At 44.3% G+C, this 21873-nt stretch overlaps 1 protein-coding gene across 3 annotated transcripts in view; it reads right to left on the bottom strand.

Annotated features, from left to right (window-relative positions):
• The window catches only part of NAA35 (N-alpha-acetyltransferase 35, NatC auxiliary subunit), a 356679-nt gene that overhangs the window by 315408 nt on the left and 19398 nt on the right, over window positions 1-21873 (bottom strand). Inside the window, exon 1 of one of the 3 annotated variants that reach the window (XM_033927815.1) lies at window positions 2347-2498. The exons of 1 other annotated variant lie outside the window; for it this stretch is intronic. The gene's annotated coding sequence lies outside the window, so the exon portion shown is untranslated. Of the gene's footprint in view, window positions 1-1940; window positions 2249-2346; window positions 2499-21873 lie in introns of those variants that run through there. One more of the 3 variants, XM_033927834.1, reaches the window with a different exon arrangement.

A 21873-nucleotide genomic window follows, 5' to 3' on the forward strand; every position in this document is an offset into this window, starting at 1 on the left:
TCCATCTACACCCTCCCAGCCATTGAAGCCCTCACCAGCCCATCCTCCCCCAAATGGCCATATACAGACACAGACCGTGCAATTCTGCCCAGTACTGGCCTTAGTTCTTCAATATTTACTATTATTTTCTCATTTCTGAGATGTGCGCTAAACATGGCCATAAATAGTATTTTTTTGTGCGTGTTATGCTCTTCTGGGCCTGGCTCTCTAAGCATTGGCCTCTTAGGTTCACCGAATCCTACAGGCTCTCGCATGACCTGTCCCTCCCTCCAAGTCAACAAGATTACTGGGCGGGCCTATGGGGAGAAAAAATGCAGTGTGTGTTGCCAGCCAATGAACGCAGGGGTAGCTGGGTGGTTTTTTTCCTTGCTTTTGAACCAATGAGTGATGCATGGGCGGGGCAAGAGAATCTGTGCATGCGGCATTTTGGCGCATTGGTTGGCTTCGGGGAAGTGAGAACTCAGGTGCGGAGAGCTGGAAAACCAGGCAGAGGGAGGCAGAAGGTGCGCACGCGATTATGGAGGGTGACAGGTAGAAATGAGGTAAACAAATCAAGGTGAATGAGACCGCGCTAGACCACCAGCAAAAAATGGTACTGGGGAGTGTCTAAAAAACTGTATTCGCTCCATAAGATGCATCTATTTTTCCACCCACTTTTGGGGGAAAAAAGTGCATCTTATGGAGTGAAAAATAAAATACAGTATATTGGAAATTCTTAAACATTTCTCATATGGTAAGGTGATATGTGAAACACGTGCTACTTCAGCAACATTATTGATGGTAAATAAAAATAAGTTGTACTTGATATTGTCTGGAGTGGCATTGTAATTAATAGTTAAAAATTGGAAAGACTTCACTCTTTTGAACTTTCACTTTTGGTAGGAAACAGTATATCTCATCGATATGAAGCTAACTTAGCTGAAAGATCTGGGAATTTGACCTCATTTATGAATGTGTGGGGCCCTTTAGAGCAGTAGTCTCAAACTCGCAGCCCTGGGGGCACATGTGGCCCACCAGGTACTATTTTGTGGCCCATGGTCTGTACTAGTGCTGCCCACTCTTTGCAGCATCCTCCGGCTTCCCCCCTGGCCTCCCGCTCTTACCTTCAGATAATTACCGCAGCCTGCAGAGAGGATTGCCGGTGCTGTAACAATCCTTGCAGGCTGCCATCATTCTCAGCAGCATGTTCCCTCTGCTGTGATCCTGCCCCTTAAGTCAGAGGAGGGGCGGGACTGTGGCAGAGGGAATGTGCTGCGAAGGCTGATGGCAGCCAGCAAGGAACGCTACAGCACCAGCGATCCTCTCTGCAAGCTGCAGTAATTAGCTGAAACTAAGACCGGAAGGCCAGGGGAGAAGCTGGAGAACGTTGCAAAGAAGGGGAAAACAAGCAGGCCTTTGGGGGAGGGGAGGAGATTTATAAACTATAAAGAGTTTTACCTCATGCAAAATTGTCATTTCTTTAATAAGACATTAACTATTTTTTCTGCGGCCCTCCAAGTACCTACAAATCCAAAATGTGGCCCTGCACAGGGTTCGAGTTTGAGACCACTGCTTTAGAAGGTTTTATTAGGCAGTGTGTGAGATTGTATAAATGACCTGCCAGACAAATGGGTGGGTGGTAGTGTAGGGTTTGGGTAAAAGATAATTGATGTGTTTTTGTTAAGATTTTCTTAATGTACGTATCTATTTATGAATTACATTATTCTGTAAGATGTTAAAATTTAATAAAGATTGAACTAAAAAAAAAAAGGATAAGGACAGGCACTTTGTGATTGGAAATCATGTGCTTAGTCACCATTCTGGCAGATCATTGTTAACTTACAGTAATTCCAAAACACTTTCCGAGAAACGCACTGCCCCGCTTTTTGCCCTTGCTTCAGCTCCTTGTGTATTTACAAACAAAGCCTGGTTTCAAGCCATCCGCAGTTAATAATACATACCAGGTCTATCTGTACAGCTTGGTTATCCGTAAAACTAGCTATGTCCCACCTATGTCGTGGCAATATATTGACAAGCCAATTTGTGGTTTTGGTTGCGATTATCTATAATGCACTTTTCGGATCCTCTGAAGTACCTGTAACAACAAGGATATCTGCACAAACCATTCTAAAAAAAAAAAAATTAAAAGAACTTAGATCACTGCTTCCGGTCCACAACTGTGTGGTCAGCGATTCCCATCCAATCCACTGAACATGTACTAAAAAACAAACAAACCGATTAAAGTGATAATAATAGTAATACAGTGGATGCGGAAATCGACAAGAACGAAATGAAACAGCAGACACTACTCCAGTCCTTTTGGAGGTATGACAGAATTCCCCCCTCCCCCGCAGCTCGTGCCCTCACCTGTACTGGCCCACGCTGCTCCTCCCGCCCGCGCGGCAAACCACGCGGTCACCAGCAGCAACCAACACACTACCACCACAGCCGCAACCGCCTCCGCGCGTGCGCTGCACCCGGCGAACGCCAGCCAATAGAGGACCACAGCACTAGCCTCGCGAGAAGGTAATACGTAACCCCACGTCCGTGAGAAGAAAGATGAGAGGAAGGAACTTCTCGCGATATATTTGCGCTGACAGTTGACTGAAAAGCGCTCATTAGTAGCGATGAACGCTTATAAGATGGAGAAAGCTGAATTGCAATTATGTCGTAGAGAAGGGACGGGGTTTTGTGAAGACGGGTATAATAGGTCGACATTTTCTGATCAACAGCAAAAACTGAGACTTTGCATTTATTTGTTCTTTCTTTAACCAGTAACTTTATCTGATTGTTGTTATTATTTAGTAAGCGGTTTCTTTTAAATTTTGTCATTTGGAAATTAATTTTATAACAGGTTCCTTAGGTAAAGAGGGCAAGAAAGTACAATACCTATTTTCAATTAAAAGGCTCCTTTTAACTGCGCTAGTTTAATATAAAGTGTAAGTGTCCTAACAATGGGGCCCTTTCAGGGCAGAATTAATTCGTCAAGGGCCCCTAGGCACACAAGTACACTGGGCCCCCTGCCCCGCCCCACCCCACAATGTGCCCAGGCGGAAACAGGAAGCTGCGTCAGAGGGAAGCTTTGGGCAAGCAGCACCGCTTGCAAAATTAGTTCCCATTGCCTTTCTTACCCAGGTTGCTTGTTTGTCTTACTTTCCGTGGATGATGGGGGGGGGTGGGGAGCCGGCATTGCCGATTGATGCTGGAGGGGCCCATCACCGTTTGGAAAAAACAAGGTTGATGCCCTCCATCGGGCCCCTGTGAACATTTCAGGCCCTAAGCACGTGCCTACTGGGCCTATTGGTTAATCCTGCCCTGGGCCCGTTTACTAAGGCACGCTAAAGATACAGAATCTCCTCCAATTCTCTATTTCCAGATTCAGTCCTTTGGTCTTCCTTCTTTTCCGTTTAGCCTTCTAGTCCAATATTTCCCCCTGGAGGGCGCTGCGAATTCATGCGAAACTGGACGGCATTCTGGGGTAAAAGCAGGTTATATAGAAAGGACGGACTACACCTCGCCAAAGAAGGAGTGAGAGTCCTGGCGGAGAACTTTAAGAAGGCCATTGAGAAGGCTTTAAACTAAAAAACAGGGGAGAGCCGACAGTTGACAACCGGTCGATGGCCCGGACATCAGGATACCAGGAGGAGGTAATCTCAAACACAAAATTGGGGCAAGATCATGATGACACAAGAAGCAATGAAAAAGATCAAAGGGATACAAAAAAGGATGTGAGGACCACTAAATTCAGTAAATTGGCACGAACAGAACTTAAATGTATGTACACGAATGCCAGAAGCTTAGAAAACAAAATGTGTGAGCTGGAAGAATTAGCAAATAGGAAACAACTGGATATCATAGGAATAACAGAAACATGGTGGAATGAGGAAAATGAATGGGACACAGCATTGAAAGGATATAAACTATACAGAAGAGATAGGATTGGGCAAAAAGGGGGAGGTATTGCTCTCTATGTCCAGGATGAAATAGAGTCGGTTAGAAAAGGAGACACAGAAGAAAATGTTAAACTAGAGTCACTCTGGATAATGATTCCGGGACAAAAAGAAGCAGACATACATATTGGCCTCTATTATTGACCCCCGGGTCAGACTGAGGAAACAGACAACGAAATGATGGAGGAAATTATTAGTAATTGTAAATCAGGAAATGTGTCAATTATGGGAGACTTCAACTACCCAGGAGTAAACTGGAAATTGGGAACATCTAACTGTGGAAGAGAGATAAAATTCTTGGAAATGATAGGAGATTGCTTCCTTGAACAAATGGTAGTAGAACCGACAAGAGGAACTGTGATCCTGGACTTGGTCATAAAAGGCATTACTGGAAGGACAGCGGATGTAGAGGTTAAGACTCCGCTAGGGACAAGTGACCACAATATGATCAATTTTACCATTGGCATCGGAATGGGGAAACCAATCAAGACTAAATCCACGGCCTTTAACTTCAAAAAGGGGAACTACGACAGCATGAGAACCATGGTTAGAAAACGACTCAAGAAGGGCAAAGTGGAATACCAAACAGTCGATCAAGCATGGTCTCTACTGAAAAACACCATCATAGAAGCACAGAATCTACACATTCCGAGGTTATCCAAAGGAAAGCGGAAAAAGAACAAAGGTGAACCAGCTTGGTTATCCAGAGAGGTGAAAGAGGCAGTGAGGGAGAAGAGAAACTCGTTTAAAAAATGGAAAAGGAAAAAAACAATGGAGGCCTGGAACTGTCACAAAAACGACCAAAAAAACTGTCACAGAGTGGTAAGAAACGCCAAAAAAGTCTATGAAGAAAGGATAGCACTAGAAACCAAAAACTTCAAGCCCTTTTTTAGATATATAAAAGGAAAGAAACCAGCAAGAGAGACAGTGGGGCCTCTAGACGACCAAGAAATTAAGGGGTCAATTAAAGATGACAAACAGGTTGCCGATAAGTTAAATTCATTCTTTGCTTCGGTCTTCACAAATGAAGACATTTCATCAGTGCCAGACACAGGGAGGATATTAACCGGAGGCATAGAGGACAACCTCGAAACAGTAAATGTGACGTTGGACATGATATACGTTCAGATTGACAAACTAAAAAACGACAAATCCCCCGGACCAGACGGAATTCACCCGAGAGTATTAAAGGAACTTAAGGTGGAAATTGGTGAACTATTACAAGCCGTAGCTAACATGTCAATTAGAACAGGGCAAATACCAGAAGACTGGAGAACAGCAAATGTCATCCCGATTTTCAAAAAAGGATCAAGAGGTGATCCAGGAAACTACCGACCTGTGAGCCTCACATCGGTTCCTGGGAAGATAATTGAAACACTTATTAAAGACAGCATTGTGCAACACTTGGAGGATCACAATCTAATAAGGGCTAGTCAACACGGCTTCAGGAAAGGGAAGTCTTGTTTGACAAATTTGCTACAATTCTTTGAGAAAGTGAACAAACATATGGATACTGGAGATCCAGTAGACATAGTTTACTTGGACTTCCAGAAAGCGTTTGATAAGGTCCCACATGCAAGGCTTATGAAGAAATTACTAAGCCACGGAATAGGAGAAGAAGTGCATAGATGGATCGGTAAATGGCTAGAGAACAGAATGCAGAGGGTTAGCATAAAAGGGAAATTCTCGGACTGGGTGAAAGTGACTAGTGGAGTGCCCCAGGGCTCGGTTCTTGGGCCTATTTTGTTCAACATTTTTATAAACGATCTTGAGGAGGAAACAACATGTAATATAATAAAGTTCGCCGATGATATAAAATTATGTCGGGCAGTTGGCTCTCAAAGGGACTGCGAGGAGCTTCAGAAGGATCTGAGACAGCTGGAAACATGGGCGACTAAGTGGCAGATGAAATTTAACATAAATAAATGTAAGGTGATGCATCTAGGCAAAAAGAATAAAGAACATGAGTATAGAATGTTTGGGGTAACATTAGCAAAATGCGAACAGGAAAGGGATTTGGGGGTACTGATTGACAGAACCCTGAAGCCATCGGCGCAATGTGCGGCGGCAGCGAAGAGGGCAAACAGGATGTTGGGCATGATTAAGAAAGGGATCACTGTCAGCCTAGAGGCCTCTGGGAGATTATATCAATCTGACCCTGGCATGGGAAGGCAGATAGACCCTTAGTGCAGGGAAACTGTTTTAAGTAGCCCTGATTGATATATTTTAAGTTTCAAGTAGCTCTGATTGAATCATGGCTAGCTAAAAGGTGTTAATGCCTGATTAAGAGGGTGCTTAGGACAAGGGTGCACAGATCAAGCCAGAGACTTAATCCCATCAGGTTTCTCACCCTCCTTTGTTAATTAAATTAACCATTGTCTCAAACAGTTTACAAATTCTAAACAGAAAGATACTGGGAGATACAATATTTTCTCTATTCAGAATAAGATTCCAAGGTATAAAAGCTTCCTCTCTGCAACACTCAAGATATAGCTCTCTTTTTCTATCAAGCTATCGCTCTCTTTTTCTATCAAGCTACCATCCCCCTTGTCTCTCCCTCTCTGCCTTTCCCTGAAACTTCACGCTTCCTTCTGGACACTGTATGGCAGGGAAACTGCTCTGCTCTCTATTTAATTGTAATGCTTAATTGTAATGCTTATGAATATTACTTTTCTGTAAGCCTATTTCTATAATATATTCTTTATGCAATCACCTCTGGTTGTGTCTATTATTCTACTTCCTGGTGAGTCATCTGTGAGGGAACTGAACCTGGGACCAGCGTTTGTCAGTACGCATTCACTTAACCCCTATCACCTAATATTGTGGGGGCCACCTTCAAACTGACAATCACGAGTAGATCGGAAGAAGTCATAATGCCACTTTATAGAGCAATGGTCAGACCACACTTAGAATACTGTGTCCAACACTGGTCTCCTTACCTTAAAAAGGACATAACTCTGCTGGAGAAGGTGCAAAGGAGAGCCACGAAACTAGTCAAAGGAATGAAAAATTTAAGCTATGAAGAACGCCTCAGGAAACTGGGACTGTTCACACTCGAGAGGAGAAGACTGAGAGGCGATTTGATAGAGACTTTTAAAATATTAAAAGGACTGGATGAAATAGATCAAGAAGCTACATTACTAACATTTTCAGATGTGACACGGACAAGAGGTCATAGACTGAAACTGGGTGGCAGCAGGTTCAGGACTAACGCCAGGAAGTTCTGTTTCTCACAACGAGTGGTGGGCGCTTGGAATTCTCTTCCTGAGGATGTTGTGGCGGAGACTACTCTTCGGGGTTTCAAGCACAAGTTGGATATACACCTTCTTGCAAATCATATTGAGGGATATGGTAATTTCAGGTTTTCATAATAGAGAACCTAAACGGGCCGCTGCGGGAGTGGATCGCCGGACTTGATGGACCTCAGTCTGATCCGGTGAAGGCATTTCTTATGTTCTTCCCAGCAGCATTTACTGACTGTCACTTCCTACAGACAATTATTTCTAGATGTTCATAGAAATTCATCCTTCTCAATTATGGCTCCTATTTTATGGAACTCTCTTCCTTTCTACCTCCGGACTGGAAACTCCGTTAAAATTAAAAGTACAACTAAAAGCTTATTTCTCAAAAGCTTTTGGTTCATAGCTTCCCTCACTTTATATACTATGTTTCCACAAAAATAAGCCATACCCTGAAAATAAGCCCTAGCATGATTTTCGGGATAGATCTTAATATAAGCCCTACCCCTGAAAATAAGCCCTAGTTGTAGGCACAGCCCTGAAAATAAGCCCTAGTCCCTGCCGCATAGCCGAACTCCCACTGATCATCCTTCCCTCCCAACCGATCCCTGCCAACTGCGATCATAAATACCTTCCGGCAGAGGAGCGTCGGGCCAGCAGAACTCAGTCTGCTTCATAGCCTTCTCGCTGGGGCCTTCTGTGTGCCGCGTTACTGAAGTCATCAGTACACAGAAGGTCCCAGTGAGAAAGCCACGAAGCAGTCTGAGTGCTGCTGGCCCGATTTTCCTCTGCTGGAAGGTATTTATGGTCGCGGTCTGTGGGGATTGGTTGGGAGGGAAGGATGTAGGGTCAGCGGGGGTTTGGCTGCGTGGCGGCTGTTGCTCAAGGGTTCTGTATGAGGGATGGGAGGGAGGGAAGGATTAAAGCTGGGCAAAGGGTTCTGCTGTATGAGAGAGGGAAGGATGGAAGCTGGGCAAAGGGTTCGGCTGCACAAGGGATGGGAGGGAGGGAGGGATAGAAAGATGCTGCAGAGGGAAGGCACAAAGGGATTGGTGAGAGGGGAGGAAAGATATTGCATATGTGGGGGAAAGGAAAGCGGAAGAATTGGGGTGAAGGGAGAGATGATCATGTACATGAAAAAAATAAGTCCTACCTGAAAATAAGACCTAGTGCCTTTTTTGGGACCCAAATGAATATTAGACACCATCTTATTTTCGGGGAAACACGGTACCTCTTTCATGATCTAATCAATTTTCTGACTAGAAATAAGCTGTCCCAATACCCTTCGTGTTTTCTCTGCACCCAAAGATCATTAACACTATTGTAACCATTCCTTTTTTTTTTTCTCATGTTCCCATTACATCCTGTCCTGTTCATTGTTTTGTAAATTATTTTTATTAGTTTGATTCCCTACCCTGTACTTTTTACTGTAAACCGCTTAGATTTTAATTATGTTTTATATTTTGCGGTATATCAAACTGAACTGAACTGCTGATGTTAAGCCAAATGACATGAAACCACTCGAAAGCAAAGATATTTCCTGGAGGACGATAAGACGGAAATGTGACTGTATGCTTCTTTGAGGTCTAGATAGCAGAGCCAATTGTTCTCCAATAATGATAAGAGTGCTCCCAGAGAGACCATGCAAAATTTCTCATTTGTTGAGAGTATGGAGGTCTAGAATTAGGCAGAGACCTCCGGTCTTTTTTCGGTATCAGGAAGTACTTGGAGTAGGACCCTAGGCCCCTGTCCTGCAGAGGAGCTTGTTCTATTTCATTGAGCTAGAGAAAGGCTGAGAGCTCTTGGTAAAGAGAGTCTTCTGAGGGGAGTTGAAAAGAGACTCTCTTGGAGGGTTGGTCAGAAGTCTTCATAATAACCACAGGACATAACCCGGGGGCATCACCTGGAGAGCCCATTGGTCTGATGTTAAAGGGTCCAGCGATGGTAGAGGTGGTGGTGTCTGCCTGCTATGCGAAACATAGAAACAGAATATGACAGCAGAAAAGCTCCACTGACCACTAAGCTAAGTCTGTCCACTCTAAGGACCCTCCCCCCTAAGCACTTCCACGAAGTGAACCCACATGCTTATCCCATTTTTTTCTTAAAATCGAGCACTTTGCTTATCTCAATTACCTGAAGTGGAATATCATTCCAACGATCAACCACCCTTTCAGTGAAGAAATACTTCCTAGTGTTGCTATGAAATCTCCCACCCCTGAGTTTCAACGGATGCCCTCTTGTTGCCGTAGATCCTGTAAGGAAAAAGATATCTTCTTCTACCTCAATACAGCCAGTTACATATTTGAACGTCTCTATCATATTTCCCCTTTCTCTGCGTTCCTCTGCAACTTACCTAGACGTTCCTCATATGGGAGATCCTTGAGTCCCAAGACCATCCTAGTGGCCATTCGCTGAACCGACTCCACTCTCAGCACATCCTTTTGATAATGTGGCCTCCAAAATTGAACACAATATTCCAGATGAGGTCTCACCATGGACCTGTACAACAGCATTACAACTTCAGGCTTCCGGCTGACAAAACTTCTTCAGATGCATCCCAGCATTTGCCTAGCCTTGGATGAAACTTTCTCTACTTGATTGGCAGTCTTCATATCTTCACTAATGATTACTCCTAGGTCCCGTTCTGCAGCAGTTCTTGTTAAGGTCTCACCATTCAGAGTATAAGTACTGCATGGATTTCTGCTGCCAAGGTGCATAACTTTACATTTTTTGGTATTAAAACTCAGTTGCCAAGTTGCGGACCATTGTTCCAGTAAGAGTAGGTCATGCGTCATACTGTCCTGCGTTATACTGTCGGGCATTGTGCTTTTGCCCACTATGTTGCACAGTTTAGCGTTGTCGGCAAATAATGCAATTTTACCTCGAAGTCCATGAGGCAAGTCCTGTACAAAGATATTAAGTAGGATGGGACCCAAGACCGAGCCCTGCGGCATTCTACTGATCACTTCCGAGGGAATACCATTTACCACCACCCTCTAAAGTCTGCCGCTGAGCCAGTCTTTAACCCATGCCGTCAATGTTTCCCCTAATCCTAACGAACTCATCTTGTTCAATAACCTATGGTGTGGGACACTGTCAAAAGCCTTACTAAAGTCCAAGTACACGATATCCAGGGACTCTCCCATATCTAGCTTTTTCATTACCCAGTCAAAGAAACTGATCAGATTGGATTGGCAGGACCTTCCCTTTGTAAATCCATGTTGGTGGGGATCCCTTAGTCTCTCATCGTTCAGGATCGTATCTAATTTGTGTTTAATCAACGTTTCCATAAGTTTACACACTATCAATGTGAGACTTGCCGGTCTGTAATTCTCAGCCTCCGTCCTGCATCCCTTTTTGTGCAGCAGAATGACGTTAGCTGTTTTCCAGTCCAATGGGACTCTTCCTGTACTCAGGGAAATATTGAAGAGCGTAGCTAACGGTTCTGCAAGGACATCTCTCAACTCCCTAAGTACTCTGAGATGTAGTTTATACCAGTGTTCTTCAACCACCGGTCCACAGAAATTTCCTGCCGGTCCACAGGGCCAGCACGTGCATCAGGCCCAAAACAGTATTCTTCAACCACCAGTCCACGGTGCGATCGATGCGGCGTTATCGTCGAGCCAGCTCCCTCTTCCTCACTGATTCAGTGCACAAAGCCACGGGTAGTGGCTCCTATGGGCATCATGCGCCTGAACCGGAAGCTTTCTCTCTGACATTGCAATGTTGGAGGGAAGGCTTCCAGATGAGGCATGGGACGTGCAAGGTGTAATTAGTACTATTATGGGGGCAGGGTCTGGGGTGGAGATTGGGTAGAGATGGGCGGGGTCTGGCCCACGACTTAGCCCCGTGTTCTTCAACCGCTGGTCCACGGACCGATGCCGGTCCACAGAATAATTCTTTTATTTCTGCCGGTCCATATGTGTAAAAAGGTTGAAAAACACAAGTTTATCCGGTTTCATGACTTTGTTCACTTTGAGCCTTGATAGTTCTTGGTAGACGCTGCCGGTGGTAAGTTCAAAATTCCGGAATGGGTCGTTTGAGCTCTTCCTTGCCTGCAGCTGTGGACCGGATCCCGGCGCCTCGCAGGTAAAGACTGACAGAAGTATTCATTGAGTAGTTCGGCTTTATCGGAGTCCAATTCTACATATTTACCGTCAGGTTTCCTAAGGCGCACTATCCCATCTGTGTTCCTTTTTCTGTCACTAACATGCCTGAAAAAGGATTTATCCCCTTTTTTATATTCTTTGCTAGATAATCTTCCATCCGAAGTTTGGCATCTGACTGCTGTTTTGACAGTTCTAGATTTCGCCAGATAGTCTTCTTTAGCTTCTAGTCTTTCTGATTGTTTATAGGATACAAATGCTTTTTTCTTCTGTTTCACGAGTTCCGAGATCTCCGCAGAGAACCACTGAAGTTTATTATTTCTCCGCCGTTTACTGTTTTTATATAGAGGTTGGTTGCTTCCTGTAGTGTAGATTTTAGAGTAGACCACAGTACCTCCACACTATCTGTTGTGTCCTAGTTTTGCAATGCCTCGTAGACGAAATTTCCCATGCTCTTGAATTTAGTACCTTTAAAGCTAAGGACCTTTGTGGATGTGTTTGATCTAATGAAACCTTTCCTGAGGTGAAACCACACCATGTTGTGGTCACTGGAGGCTAATGCTTCGCCCACCGAAACCTCTGTGACACTATCTCTGTTGGTGAGTATCAGGTCCAGTATCGCCTGATCCCTAGTGGGCTCCAATACCATCTGTTTGAGTCGTGCTCCCCGTATGGAGGTTAGTAACCTTCTGCTGCCACTGGTCGTAGCGGAAAGTTTGTTCCAGTCTGCATCAGGCATATTGAAGTCCCCCAACAGTACCGTGTCTTCACGCAGTGTGATGGTCTCGATGTCTTCGATTAATTCTATGTCCATGTCATCCTGTTGCCTTGGAGGTTTTTATACAATGCCAAGATACAAGCATTTGTCATTTCCCCTGGCCAGGTTAACCCAGAGGGATTCCCCGGTATACTTGACCCCTGCGAGTCTGGTAACTTTGATGTCCTCTTTGATGTATAGTGCTACCCCTCCTACTGTTTTGCCCTCTCTGTCTTGATGGAGCAAGTTATATCCTGGTATAGCCATATCCCATCCATGGGAATCCGTGAACCAGGTTTCAGATATTGCCACTACATCTAGGTCGGCATTCCTCACTTCCGTCTCTAATTCCAGAATTTTATTGCCTAAACTGTGGGCATTAACATACATAGCCCTCCATACCTTATGCTCTCTAGAAGGGATTCAAAAAGGTCTTAACATGGGAAAGAGTCTTTTGAGGTGAGCAGAAAATAAGGAACAGGTAGAAGATTCAAGACAGGATGAAAATGCATACAATTTTTCCTAGAATCATATCCAGTAAAACACATGATTCTTTCAATGGGCCTATCAACATCTTGCAATTTCACAACTTAGTAATAATTCCAATAATACACACAGCAAAGAGGAGACCCAATGATCCACAGTGAAAAAAATCCACCGATGAAAACATCTTCTTAGCATTTTTTTGTTACTTCAGCTTGTCTGCGGTTTTCTTTGCTCACATGTTTAAAGACAATAGACTGTTTTCAGTCCAATTCTTTATATGTGAGTTGCAAACCATGGGACCCCTGAGGAAGGCATGTTCGCCGAAACACAGACCATGTAGGGTCCGGTTGGATTTTTATCACAGTATTTTTTATCATTGTACTTTTTAAATTGAATTTTCATGGTTTTATATGTTAGTGTTTAATAAATTATCTCCAGAACATCTGTATCCACAGTTTTTGTTTTTGTTTTCAATAATACACACAGAACATTGCTTAATAATTGCTAAAGAAAAGATTAAAATTCTAAAAGAACAAATCATTAGTTGCAAGAAAATAAAATGAAACTGTAGAGCTTTAAAGTTCAGTCTCACAAAATTTCTTCTGCACTAAGGCCTGGATTCTATAAACAGTGTCCCAATTCTAGGTGACCAACTGCTGCCTAAGCAGCCAATCAGGATGCATGTTTTCTTAAAAATAAAAACCTCCCAAGGCGAAGCACCTCCGGGAGCCTAGGCAGGTGTGCAAGCCTGCATAAGCTCATCTAAGGCTAGGCGTGGCTTGGACCAGAAGTAGCCTTAGGCGGACCTAGGCAGCTGTACACATCTCTCTAGGCAGAATGCTGGCCTACATTGTAAGCAGACATGGCCACTGAGCTTATCACAGCAAGGAATCTCCCTGTTGCAATAAGTTTAGCGGCCGCCAGTCCCCCTCATACATTGCCCGCAGGAGGGATGCCCATTACCTCCTGCCGGAAACCCCACCACCACCTCCCTCCCGACGATACCCGCCATGAAACCCCCCCCCCCCCCGAATGATCGAGTCAGGAGGGATTCCCAGTACCTCCTGCTGACACCCACTGCGAACTACCGCTCCCCCCAAATGATCGCGGCAGGAGAGATGCCCAGTCCTGGCCGGTGCCCTTGCACTCACCCCAATGTTCCTCAGCAGGAAAGATGCCCAATCTGTCCTGCTGGAACATCCCCCAATGATAGCGGCAGGAGGGATACCCAGTCCCTCCTGCTGACACCCTCCCCCCTGAAAGTTCGCCCCCACCCCATCAAAAGTCATCCAGCCGGCCAATGATTCCAGGTTAGGAGTCCAGGTGGGGTTAAGTGGGGTCCTAGTGGAGGTGGGAGCGATCTGTCGGGGGGAGGGTGTCAGCAGGAGGGATTGAGCATCCCTCCTGCTGGCAATGTACGGGGGGTAGGGGAGGGTGTTGGCAGGAGACTGGGCATCCCTCCTGCCAGTGATGTGCGGGGAGGGTTTGCGGGTGCTGGGCAGGAGGGATTGGCCTTCCCTCCTGCTGGTAGTCTTTCCAGGGGGTGGGGACTGGTTGCCACTAAACTTATTGCAGCAGGGATATCCCTTGCTGCAATAAGCTCAGCAGCAACCCGATTCTCTAGCCCATGTCTGTAACATGGACGTCAGTTAGAGAATCGGGTTCTTAGACAGGCTTACGTGCAATTTTGTAAAGGACGCCCATGTGTGATTCTCAAAAGCCGCTTAGTCCTGAGAAAAATCGTAAATTATGTTGATTTATGTTAAGCCTCAGTACTCGGCGATGTGCCTTCTTTACCAGGTTTCAGGCACTTGCTAAGTTACTTTCTCTGTAGCTGGGTATTCCATGTGGGAAAGGTCATACCCCCTCTAATAGTCTGTAAATGGAAGTCTTCAACAAATGTTAAAAAGTAGATTCTATAGATATAAGAATAGCCTTACTGGGTCAGACCAATGGTCCATCAAGCCCAGTTGCCAGTTCTCACGGTGGCCAATCCAGGTCACTAGTACCTGGCCAAAACCCAAGGAGTAGCAATATTCCATGCTACAGATAGAGGGCAAGCAGTTGCTTCCCCAATGTCTTTCTCAATTACAGACTAATAATAATAATAATAACTTTATTTTTCTATACCGCCATAGTCAAGCGACTTCTAGGCGGTTCACATTGAAAGAAGGCTGGACAGTCAGCGAATAACAAGAAGCCTAAAATAGAAAAATTACATACTAATTTAAGTTCCATGGGTAAAGAATACATGAAAATTGGAGCTTCCTGAGAGATTGTAATAGCGTTTACAGAGGGGAATACTGTATCATAGAGAGAGAGGGTGGTCTGTTTTAGTCAGTGAATAGGGCGGTTTTAATTGATTTTCGGAATGCATTGTAAGTCAGTTTGGGTTCATTTATGCAATTTCTCAGCCAGACTTGCTGCCTATTTACTTGGAACATGAAGGTTCTATCCAGGAAGGATTTGTATCTGCAGCCTGAGATCTTTGGGTATGCAAAAATATTTTGTTTCTGGTTGTTCGTGTGGGGTTGTGCAGAATGAAGTGAGTTTGCAGGTAGGAAGGTGCTAGTCCCCAGACTTGTTTGAAACAGATACATGCAAATTTGAATAGTATTCGCACTTCTATTGGTAGCCAGAGCAGTTTTTTATAGTAGGAGCTAATGTGGTCTTTTTCTCAGTCCGAAGATTAAGCGAACAGCGGTGTTTTGTACTAATCTCAATTTTTTTACTGTTTTTTGTGGGATACCCAGGTAGATGATGTTGCAGTAGTCAAGGATGGGTAGGATTAGCAATTGCACCAGCAACCTGAAGGATGTTGGGTCGAACTATTTTTTAATGGTCCTTAGCTTCCACAGCGTGTAAAAACATTTTTTCACTAGTAAGTTTGTGTGGTCAGCCATGGTTAGGTATGTATCTTGATACCCTGTATTTTTATGGTATTGGATATTTGTGGTTGTTTATTTTTAACGATGTTCTCATAATTTTGTCATTGGGGCTTGCCAAAAAGACTTCTGTTTTCTCTGTGTTTAGTTTTAGTTTGAAGGTGGTGGTCCATTTTTCGATTTCTGTCATTGTGTTTGAGAGGTTGTCTATAATTTTATTTGTGATGTCAGTTAAAGGGATTAAAATGGATATGTTGTTTGCGTATATGTAGTGCTTTAAGTTTAGTTTTTGTAGAAGGTGACCTAAGAATGCGACGTAAATGTTGAATAGTGTGGGCGATAGGGGGGAGCCTTGGGGCACGCCCGACGGGTTATTCCATGGGTTGGAGTAATGTCCATTGCTGGTCACTCGGTTGGATCTGTTTGTTAGGAATTCTTGGAACCATTTCTTTACCTATCCCGAAATTCCCATTGAATCAAGGCACAGTAGCATGATCTCATGGTCTACCAGATTGAACGCACTACTGAGGTCTAGTTGTAGAATCAGTGCGCTTTTACCTTTGCTAAAAAGATTATAAAGGTGGTTTAGTATGGAGGCCATGACAGTTTCTGTGTTGTATCCTTTCCTGAATCCTGACTGGTGTTCACTAAGGATGTTAAATTTGTCTAGGTAGTTTACTAGTTGTAGATTGACCAATCCTTCCTGTATCTTTGTGAAAAGGGGAATACTTGCTATGGGTCTGTAATTGGATGTCAGCGCTGTAGAGGTTTTCTGATCTTTGGGGATAGGAGTGATCAGTATGTGTCCCATGCCCTTGTTTAATGTTCCGTTTGTAAGGGCGGTTGTTAGCCATGTAAATAGTTCCTTTTTGAAGTCTGGTGGGGGCAACTGTCATGATTTTGGGGGGACATGCGTAAAGTAGACAGTTTGATTTGGTGTATTTGTTGAATAAATTTAGGAATGATGCCAGTTTGGGAACTCAAAGTGGTCCCAGATCATGTCTGCTCTGGAGTCATGGTCGTGGGGTTCGAGGTTGTGAAGTGTATTTGTTGTGGGTGTGGGTAGAGTTGCTCTTAGGTCTTTGATTTTATTTTTTAAAAAGTTGGCTAGGATTTGGGCAGATGGGGTACACTCGTTGTCCTTTTTCAGGATTCGCGTTGTATCTGTTAACGTTTATACTAGTTTGAACAATTCTTTACTGTTTATTTTTGTAGCACCTATGGACTTTTCCTCCAGAAACTTGTCCAAACCTTTCTTAAAACCAGCTACGCTATCCACTCTTACTACAACTTCTGACAATGCGTTTCAGAGCTTAACTATTCTCTGAGTGAAAAAATATTTCCTCCTATTGGTTTTAAAAGTATTTCCCTGTAACTTCATCAAGTGTCTCCTAATCTTTGTAATTTTTGATGGAGTGAAAAATCGATCCACTTATACCCATTTTACTCCACTCAAGATTTTGTAGACTTCAATAATATCTCCCCTCAGCCGTCTCTTTTCCAAGCTGAAGAGCCCTAACTGTTTCTTCATATGAGAGGAGTTACATCCCCTTTATCATCTTGGTCGCTCTTCTTTGAACCTTTGACATGCAGCTAAGATGTAGAACAGCAAATTAGTTAATACTTATCATCATCATCTTCATTATTATTTGCATTGTAGGCCTTATTCTTCTGCAGGCCAATCAGTCTCTGCATAATTAATCAGCTTAATATCTTCTTTTCCAATGTGTTTAATTCTTATTGGCTCTGGTAGTATCCCAGTAAACTTCATAGTAGGTGACGGCAGATAAAGACCCGAATGGTACATCCAGTCTGCCCAACCTGATTCAATTTAAATTTTTTAAATTTTTTCTTCTTAGCTATTTCTGGGCAAGAATCCAAAGCTTTATCCTGTACTGTGCTTGGGTTCCAACTACCGAAATCTCTGTTAAGACTTACTCCAGCACATCTACATCCTCCCAGCCATTGAAGCCCTCCCCAGCCCATCCTCCACCAAACGGCCATATACAGACACAGACCGTGCAAGTCTGCCCAGTACTGGCCTTAGTTCATATTTAATCTTATTTTCTGATTCTAGATCCTTTGTGTTCATCCCATGTTTCTTTGAACTCAGTCACAGTTTTACTCTCCACCACCTCTCTCGGGAGCGCATTCCAGGCATCCACCACCCTCTCCGTAAAGTAGAACTTCCTAACATTGCCTTTGAATCTACCACCCCTCAACCTCAAATTATGTCCTCTGGTTTTACCATTTCCCTTTCTCTGAAAAAGATTTTGTTCTACGTTAATACCCTTCAAGTATTTGAACGTCTGAATCATATCTCCCCTGTCTCTCCTTTCCTCTAGGGTATACATATTCAGGGCTTCCAGTCTCTCCTCATACATCTTCTGGCGCATGCCTCCTATCATTTTCGTCGCCCTCCTCTGGACCGCCTCAAGTCTTCTTATGTCCTTCGCCAGATACGGTCTCCAAAATTGAATACAATACTCCAAGTGGGGCTTACCAATGACCTGTACAGGGGCATCAACACCTTATTCCTTCTACTGACTACGCCTCTCTTTATACAGCCCAACATCCTTCTGGCAGCAGCCACTGCCTTGTCACACTGTTTTTTCACCTTTAGATCTTCGGACACTATCACCCAAGGTCCCTCTCCCCGTCCATGCATATCAGCTTCTCTCCTCCCAGCATATACGGTTCCTTCCTATTATTAATCCCCAAATGCATTACTCTGCATTTCTTTGCATTGAATTTTAGTTGCCAGGCATTAGACCATTTCTCTAACTTTTGCAGATCCTTTTTCATATTTTCCACTCCCTCTTCGGTGTCTACTCTGTTACAAATCTTGGTATCATCTGCAAAAAGGCACACTTTTCCTTCTAACCCTTCAGCAAAGTCACTCACAAACATATTGAACAGGATTGGCCCCAGCACTGATCCCTGAGGGACTCCACTACTCACCTTTCCTTCCTTCGAGCGACTTCCATTAACCACCACCTTCTGGCATCTGTCCGACAGCCAGTTTCTGACCCAGTTCACCACTTTGGGTCCTAACTTCAGCCCTTCAAGTTTGTTCAACAGCCTCCTAAGAGGAACTGTATCAAAGGCTTTGCTGAAATCCAAGTAAATTACATCTAGCATATGTCCTCGATCCAGCTCTCTGGTCACCCAATCATAAAATTCAATCAGGTTCGTTTGGCACGATTTACCTTTTGTAAAGCCATGTTGCCTCGGATCCTGTAACCCATTAGATTCTTTCTTTCAGCAAAACTTCCATTATTTTTCCAACAGCTGAAGTGAGGCTCACCGGCCTGTAGTTTCCTGCTTCATCCCTGTGACCACTTTTATGAATAGGGACCACATCCGCTTGGTTATGCTCTCTGGATCTCAAGGAGGCCTATACTCACATCTCCATTCACCCGGCCTCCCGTCAGTATCTCAGATTTTGGGTGGGGAATCTGCATTTTCAATACAGAGTACTACCCTTCGGCCTGGCCTCATCTCCCAGAGTGTTCACCAAGTGCCTGGTTGTGGTAGCGGCAGCTCTACGGAATCATGGTCTTCAGGTATTTCCCTACCTCGAAGACTGGCTCATCAAAGATTCCACCTCTCAAGGGGTTATTGTAGCGACCCAATGGACTACCTGGTTTCTACAAAGTTTGGGATTTGAAATCAACGTTCCCAAATCTCAACTTCAACCCTCTCAGAATCTACAATTCATTGGAGCTGTTCTGGACACTGTCCAACTCAGAGCATTCCTTCCACAACAACGTCTGGAAGCTTTTCTTCAACTCTGTCATACAGTGTCTTCCCGCTCTTCCATCTCAGCGAGACACATGATGGTACTTCTGGGTCACATGGCCTCCACAGTACACGTGACTCCTTTTGCCAGACTTCACCTCAGAATTCTCAGTGGACCCTGGCATCTCAAAGGACACAAGTTTGCGACCCTCTTTCTCAACACAAAATAGTCACTCCTTCATTGAAGCAGTCTCTCCATTTGTGGATGCTCTCTTCCAATCTCTCCAGAGGCTTGCTTTTTCACATGCCCCCTCATCAGAAGGTCCTCACGACAGACTCGTCGACCTACGCTTGGGGCGCTCATCTCGATGGTCTCCGTACTCAAGGCCTCTGGACCAGTACGGATCGTCAGTGGAACTCAGAGCGATCCTCAAAGCTCTCCATGCTTTTCAACATCTCCTTCACGACACAGTAGTCCTCGTCCGCACGGACAACCAAGTCGCCATGTATTATGTCAACAAATAGGGAGGGACAGTGTCTGCCTCCCTTTGTCAAGAAGCTCTGGAAGTTTGGGACTGGGCAATCCGTCACAACACCTTCCTCAAAGCTGTCTACATTCAAGGGGCTCAGAATTCCTTGGCGGACAACTTGAGTCATCTTCTGCAACATCACGAATGGACTCTCCATTCATCGTCTCTTCATCACATTTTCTTACAGTGGGGAACGCCTCAGATAGACCTCTTCGCAGCTCCCCACAACTTCAAACTGCCTCAGTTCTGCTCCAGGATATACTCTCCTCACCGCCTCGAGGCAGATGCTTTTCTCCTACAATGGACGAATCTATTCCTCTACGCATTTCCTCCATTTCCTCTCATTCTCAAGACTAGTCAAATTGAAGAACGATCATGCCACCATGATTCCAATTGCTCTTCGGTGGCCGAGACAACCATGGTACTCCCTTCTACTTCAACTCAGCAGCAGGGAGCCATACCTTCTATCAGTTTTTCCTTCTCTGCTTATACAGAGTCAAGGATCTCTGCTTCATCCCAACTTGCAGTCTCTACACCTGGCAGCCTGGTACCTTTCAACATAACTTCTCTTCAGTTTTCTCAATCTGTCAGAGATATTTTAGAAGCTTCTAGAAAGCATACAACTAGACAATGCTATCATCAAAAATGGACTAGATTTTCTACATGGTATTTCTCTCATCATAAGGAGCCTCAACATTCTTCCTTATCATCTGTTTTGGATTATCTTTTGCGCCTATCCAACTCTGGACTCAAGTCTACATCCATTCGAGTCCATCTCAGTGCAATTGCAGCTTTTCATTAGCCTATTTAAGGGAAACCCCTCTCTGCTCATCCAGTAGTTTCCAGATTCAGGAAAGGACTTTTCAATGTCAAACCTCCTTTCAAACCGCCTCCTGTGGTTTGGGATCTCAATATTGTCTTTTCTCAACTCATGAAGCCTCCATTTGAACCAATTGATAAGGCTTATTTGAAGTATCTCACTTGGAAAGTGGTGTTTCTCATTGCCCTCACTTCTGCTCGACAAGTCAGTGAGCTGCAAGCTTTGGTTACTGACCCCCCTTCACTGTATTCCATCAATGCAAGGTGGTTCTTCGTACTCATCCGAAATTCCTCCCTAAAGTGGTCTCAGAATTTAATCTCAACCAATCTATCGTACTTCCAGTGTTTTTTCCAAAGCCTCAGTCTCACCCTGGAGAATCTGCTCTTCATACTCTGGACTGTAAACGTATTTTGTCCTTCTACTTGGAACGCACCAAACCACACAGAACTGCTCCTCAACGTTTTGTCTCTTTCGATCCAAATAAGTTGGGACATCCAATTTCTAAACGCACCCTCTCTAATTGGATGGAGGCTTGTATCTCTTTCTGCTATGCCCAGGCTGGATTACCACTTCATAGTAAAGTCACAGCCCATAAAGTCAGAGCAATGGCAGCTTCTGTAGCTTTCCTCAGATCGACACCGATTGAGGAGATTTGCAAGGCTGCTACTTGGTCCTCGGTTCATACCTTCACTTCTCATTTTTGTCTGGATACTTTCTCCAGACGGGATGGACAGTTTGGCCAAACAGTATTACAAAATTTATTCTCCTAAGTTGCCAACACTCCCACCATCCCATTCTGGTTAACTTGGAGGTCACCCATATATGAGAATACCTGCCTGCTTGTCCTGGGATAAAGCACAGTTACTTACCGTAAAAGGTGTTTTCCAGGGACAGCAAATAGCTATTTTCACAACCACCCACCTCCCCTGGTTGGCTTCTCTGCTAGCTATCTGAACTGAAGAGACGCGCCCTGTCCACTGGGCGGGAAGGCACTCTCGCATGCGCGGTGCGGGCGACTCAAAACTTCTAGTTTCTTCAAGCAAGTCTGCTTGTGAGGCGTCTGCGTCGGGGCTCCGTCGGATGACGTCACCCATATGTGAGAATAGCTGCCTGCTGTCCCTGGATAACACCTGTTACGGTAAGTAACTGTGCTTTCTCACCCATCCATTTTATTTTTTTGTGGGGCTCCATGAAGGAAAGTGAAAGCAGCTATCAGTTTTAATTAGCAACTGGAAATGAGACAATTATACTTCTCAAAGCTCTAAACCACAGTGGTGACAACAAATTGAGTACTCAGGAAGATTGTTTTGGGGTTTTGTTTTTTCAAATTCTGGAACTGTCGCCCACAGTTATCTATTGGCTAGGAGTCCTTTAAGATTC

Source organism: Geotrypetes seraphini, chromosome 1 (assembly GCF_902459505.1).
Source record: "Geotrypetes seraphini chromosome 1, aGeoSer1.1, whole genome shotgun sequence".
Classification (NCBI taxonomy): Eukaryota; Metazoa; Chordata; class Amphibia; order Gymnophiona; family Dermophiidae; genus Geotrypetes; species Geotrypetes seraphini.